This window comes from Ischnura elegans, chromosome X, assembly GCF_921293095.1.
Source record: "Ischnura elegans chromosome X, ioIscEleg1.1, whole genome shotgun sequence".
Lineage (NCBI taxonomy): Eukaryota > Metazoa > Arthropoda > Insecta > Odonata > Coenagrionidae > Ischnura > Ischnura elegans.
Window position 1 is genome coordinate 65,976,630 of NC_060259.1, and position 6,432 is coordinate 65,983,061.

Here is a 6,432-nt window from a genome sequence, read left to right on the forward strand (position 1 = left end):
ATCTAATGGTTGAGTTTCAATTTGTTAGAGCATTAATATGAATTTAAGAATTTAATGGAAAAAGCCTTGTTTATTCTGATTGGTTCATGAATGCCACAAGCCAACACAAGGAAAATTACACCAAACCCGACCTGCCCAAGAATATTTCGTCAATATTTTGCTGATACATTCATCAAACATAATAATGAACTTTTTATACTTCTGCCACCATTGCACAACTGCTCTTACATTCTGATAAACATCTATGGGAAGGACCCAATAGTAATAACAACCCAAAATTGGAGTTATTGGGGCTTAAAGAACTCTAACCTAATGGAAATTGAAATATGCTCCCAAGAATGATAAATTCATTTGTTTTGACATATCTCTTATGCATGAGATATGGTCCCCCACATTCCGTTCCACCCCCCAGAGCCCCAACCCTACCTACTCCGCTGTGGTACCACAGTCACAGCTTTTTTCTACAGCTAGATATTTATCCTTTACCCCAACAGAGTCAACCACCCTTGTGTAAAAGATCCAGCATCTGATGGCTTTTTGTTACCTTAGAAACGTTTCAATTGACATAACTGCCGTCCCACTGAAGTACGATCATGTTTGATTCACTATGCTCATGCACCCAAATGCATATGAACTGAAATGAACCAAACTTTCTGTGTATCACTTATTTACTAATGAAAATCCGTATTGGTAAAAGTCTGACTTATTTCCTTTTCCATAATTGGCTTTATAACATGAGATAGTATTACACATCTTTTAATGCAATCATTGTTCACTCAAAGACTTAACAACTTGCAAAACACTATTTTAGTCTAAACGTTCTACCCTTTCTTGTTTGGGTACCTATATGAATTGATGCCTAAGAGTATTATCATTAGATGAAGGAATTATAATTATTACACTTTTACCTTTATTGTTAGCAATAAAGAATTACCTTTGATGACTTTTCATGGCTTCACAAAAACAATTATTTGGATGCAAAAATTTTGGCCTGTCTTTTCTTGAAAAAATTAATTCCATCTCGAACAGCTACGCAGTAATTTTGATCACATATGCAGCACATTAATAATGATCGCTATATATTTCACTGTAATTTCTCTGTTACTGTGATAAGCAATATGTAATTATCAATTACTCATACAAAATTCAGAATCTTTTAGTGCACTGCACAATTTAAAAAAGAATAAACCACCAGGATTAGATGCAATCCTAGTGTTATAATTAAACAACAGTGGTGGTAAAGTACTGGAGTTTATGTACAAAATGATAGGTAAAAAGTATAAGACTTAAAAAGTACCTATCAAATTTACTTAGTGCATAATAATTCCAATCCCAAAGCAAGCTAGGGCAGAAACTTATGACGAATTTAAAACATTGGGTGCAGCAACCATGCATCTAAAGTTAATAAACATATTATCCTTCGAAGAATGGAGAGAATTCTTGACTCTCATGTAACATGACCGCTCTGGGGTCAGCCTAAGCAGCATTTCCATGCTGGCCCAGAGTCAGGCTAACATTGGCTAATATCAGTTATCATTGCCCCCATAACCCAGCATCAGCTGTCCACATCAACCCAACATTGGAATGACAACATATACCAGTGGTAAAATGACATTGGCCATTACAGTGGCTAGAGTGGTCTGTAGATGACAATAGATGTGACTATAGGCAGGGGCGGATCCAGGATTTCTTTCTGGGGGAGCGCACAAGGATACCTCATAATACAAAAAAAATGCAATGATAATGCTACCTTACTAAAAATCTTGTACATATATTTTTCAAGGGCTTGGGGGGGGGGGGGGGGAATGTGCCCCCGTGTCTCCCTCTAGATCCGCCTATGACTACAGGTACTCATGGAGAGCTAAAAACCTGCCAAATAATATTTGTTGCTCTATAAATTTTCAATTCTACCTTATTTGGAGTGCACATCAAACATATCATTAATACATGCATACAGCTAAAATAACTCATTGAGATTAGGAAATTAACATAAAATGAATATCAATCCAAATCTTCTATGTTACCGTTTCCACCCGCAGTGAATAATGCATAATCAGCTCACTAACAAAAACTTGAAATTGCAAAGGTGTTTAAAAGTGAATACGAGAATTATTTATAGGTGATGAAGACAGGGATTTTCATTGATAACAGCAATATGTTTCAGTGGCGCAGCGAGGGGGGTTTTGGGGTTTAAAACCCCCTACACAGAGCTCAGAAAAACTTTTAAGTTTAATCCATTTTACTTCATTTGATTAATATACTTATAGAAGAGTCCAAGGATTAATAAAATATCCCTCAGAAAGCCATAAAACTCACCATTTATCTTAAACATTTTCTGGAGGAGGGCCCCTGCACCTCCCGCTTATCCTGGTGGTTATATCACACACCCCAGGTCTAGTTGCACCTAAACCCCCCCCCCTAGCCTTAATTCCTAGCTGCACCCCTGTTTGATGTACACAGTCCAACTTTGTCCAAAATATAGAAACTCATCATTCATTGCACTCCTTACCAAGTTGAATGTTAACCATATAGACTATTCCAATAGCATGTTGATATCATAACCCTAAATGAGACCCAATGGCCGCTTAAACTGATGCAGAAGAAAAACTTTATATTTGATAAAAGAAAGAGAAGGATTTGGTCATTAATCCTTTGGGGTACACAATTAAATAACAACTTAAACAAGGGAACATAAATAGTTCAGTGAAGCTGAAAAGGATTTGCTCTTCAGGCAATGAATATTGAGGTTAATTCACTATGTTTATTGAGCACATATTTTTTCAAGGCCATTGCTTTAGGAAGAACTTGAAGTCATCTTCACAAATATGAAAGTTTGAAATCACAATATTTTTGTGGAAAATGAACTGAAAGAATATTGCACTCAATTTTTATTATTCCAATTTTCAGGAGGGATGGTTCTACATTTATTAAAAATATACATATGTACATTAAAATTTTAATGGTCAACTCTGAGGTTAGAAAAAAGTAGGTATGATTATTCATTAGTTGTTGAACATGCTTGATATATTGACGATTATTTTGATCACAAGTTTCAATAAATTATTTTTTTAAATTCCATATTAAAATGTCAACCCAGCCATGGTTGTCAATTGTATGAAATTGGTGCGTTTTTTGAATCATAGTTGTACAGTGTCCAGATGGTGCTAATTACTTGGTAAAAAAACCATATCGATGTGAAGGTTAGTGGAAAAAGAAAGAAAGTTAGTGGAAAGAAATGTTCAAAAGAATGTAGCCATTGGAAATTTATCACAAATCATGTTTTGGGTTAACTTCTCAAATAGATTATTGAAAAAAGTCCTAGTTCCCCAGTTATACTTAATATTAGGTAAATGATTTAAAAAGGAATAGGAAAGGAAACACATCATACATAGGTAGATATTTGGATTTGGAGAAAGCATTTGTTTATGTAAATTTGATGATAAAGTTATTAAAGACAGTGGGGGTCACATGTAGAGGAAAAAGAGCACCACATTGTTTTATTTAAAATGAGATGAGAGTATTATGATCTGGTAATATTAAAGAAGAGGTTGAAATAAAGAAAGGAGTGAGACAAGGATGCTAACCAATCTTATTTAATTTGTATATCCAAAAAGCAATAAATAGAACGAGAGAAGATTTTTATGTTAGAATAAGCACATGGAAATGATTGACATGGTAAGATTCGATGATGAAATTGCCATCATAGCAGAAAATGAAAGTGATCATCAAAATATACTTCCAGTGATGAATAATGTAATAAAAAATGAATTAAACCCTTTCACTGCTGTTTAATCTCCGAAAATCTTCTCCTAACATGCGGCGAAAAGGTTAAAATGCGTTTCGTGGGCCCATGGAGCAGGTACTTCAATAATGGGCGTGGTACAATCTCCAAAGGGTCGCTAATCCAGGACCCTATCCTCGAGGAGCTCACCCATGCAGGACCGTCTCATCGACCCTACCAGCAGGGGGCCTCCCTCCCGAAAAGAGACCGCTCTGACTGCAATTTGAAAATCAACCAATCAATCCTATCATCAAAAAATGATTGTTTTCATTACACTCCTGCCAATCAAGCAATCAAGTACATTCAAAATTTCAACCTCACCTTCAAAATTTCATAAAATTTGATGGAAAGGACACAACATTGTAACCATAACTTTGAATTACTACATTTAATAATGGGAAATTTCAGAGGTAATCAAGTAAAAAATTACTCTTCTATAAAAATAACAATCACAGTAGACACTAACAGGTGTGACTTTCTCATAACTAGCTGTGTAGAACGTCAAACACTCATGAGAAGCTCATCAGTAGATAATCCGAATTACACCTGTGGAACCAGTTAAAAAGGAATAAAAGTTCAAAGTCATTCACTTAGAGCATTGAACTTGAATAAAGCAAAACACAGCACCTAACAAAATTATGAAAAATACATCTTACTGCTCCAGATAAATTCTCTCCTCAAGCAAAATAGATGGTGACACCAAAATACCAGAGCAGTACAAGATTACTGGATGCTTCTGCTGCTTAGGTTATTTGGACATGCAATGAAAAAATTGTCTCTTGACGTCATAGGAGTCGTTCCATTATTTGGCCATCAATTCAGCAAAGCATGATGCAACAGGCATGAATCTGGAACATGAACAATGTTGGTGAAAAAAACTGTGTGTACTTAAGTATAAAATGAGAAATCAACACTGCTATACACATAACATGCTCCGCAAATTGAGTACAAAGTATAGGTAGTACAGAACACCATGGTTAGAGGACCATCCATTTATAAATAAAAAAACTCATCTATACAATATTAAGGGTCGAACTTAGTACCACTATAGTAGATAACTTGCAGGATTATGTTTTCATTGAATGGTTAAATAATTACGGTCATGTATCTTTCGCTGACTACTGCAATAATTAAGGAAGGTTTCGTCATTAACATAGATAAACATCCAGCATGTATTCAAATCTAATTATCTGCACACATACGTTACTGTTAATTTATTTCCAAAAGGGACAATGTGACAAAATTTCAGGTCTTCAATATCGCACGTAAAACTTTCTCAAGGGATTTCCAAGGAATAAGAGCTAAAATAAAAAGGAAGTTTAACTTTCACACGATGAAATAATAACAATTCACCACATTGAATCCTGGAATTAGGTTGCATATGCTCAGGTTTATTGTTTAAATTTATCGCTTGAACATAACTCGGATTACTTGCATCACGTTTATGATACTACCAAAGTTTAAAAACATCTCCAGAAATAGCATGTTGACAACTCGCAAAACTAGCAACAATATTTATGCACACTTTCCCTAAATTGATTACCAAAGGCAAAAAAACTTTGAAACGAATCACCTTTGATAAACTTAAACAAAAAGAACTTGATCTTCGTGCAATGATTTACAAAGACTCCAAACCTCACAAATTGTGGAATATGGTGTTCGTTGCCAATGATTCCTCCGGCACATTTGTAGTCATGTCGCCTTTTTCTTAAGGTTACGGAAAAAACACGGAACTCATTCCTGCAGTTATTAGAACAGTTAGTTGCAGAAAAACCGCACATATCCCAAATTAATCAATTACAAAAAGGAAAAACCGGCACCCGTTTGATGTTCCGCCTATGCTACTACATAACCGGCCATTTACCTATGATGCAATTAAAATGGCGGGTTGCAACGACTCAACTTCGTAGTTATTTTGAGGCAATATAAAGGAGATTAATAACCATTGGCGGATTTAGGGAGGGCACAGGGGCACGTGCTTTCCCCCCCAGACGCTTGAAAAATAAGCACTATTTTTAATAGTCCCGTTATCATTACGTTCGTTTTTTATGTATTCTTGAGCCCCCCACCTCCAGAAAAAATCCTGGATCCGGCGTTGCTAATAGCAACGCTAGAATCGCAGAGTTTATATTTCTATATTTATGTATAGTAATATTTATATATACAATAATATGTTTAGTATACAATATTTATGGACAGTATCACGCCAGCAGAGCCTGGTGGTCGTTTTTCAAACCAATTTTTCCGTCTTTTCGTTTTCCCGCCATTTTGCTAATATCACAGAGTTTATACTACCATATTTATGGATAGTAATATTTATGTATACAATAATATATTTAGTATACAATATTTTCGGACAGTACCACGCCAGCAGAGCCTGGTGGACGTTTTTGAAACAAATTTGTTTCCACCTTTCCGTTTTCCCGCCATTTCGTTTTCCCGCCTATTAGATTTCCCGCGCATTCTATTTCCCGCCATAAAATTACTTCCAGATCCATCAATCAAGATATTATACAGTCGTTGATACTATGAGCATTTTAATAATGTCTCATAAATCTCATCGTTTCCTTGCATTTCATCGTACGCATTGAAGTGTGAAAGGAATGGCAAGGCACGAACGACTCCTCAAACTGAACCACATGACCGTCACG

The 6,432-nt window shown here is 35.6% G+C and overlaps 1 long non-coding RNA gene across 1 annotated transcript; it reads right to left on the bottom strand.

Annotated features, from left to right (window-relative positions):
• Positions 1-4,114: 4,114 nt before the first annotated feature.
• On the bottom strand, positions 4,115-5,742 carry LOC124171616. The gene is made up of 3 exons (XR_006867874.1): positions 5,417-5,742; positions 4,438-4,629; positions 4,115-4,327 (listed from the first exon to the last, which is right to left on the bottom strand). It is a non-coding gene; the product is annotated as an uncharacterized LOC124171616 (long non-coding RNA).
• Positions 5,743-6,432: the final 690 nt, after the last annotated feature.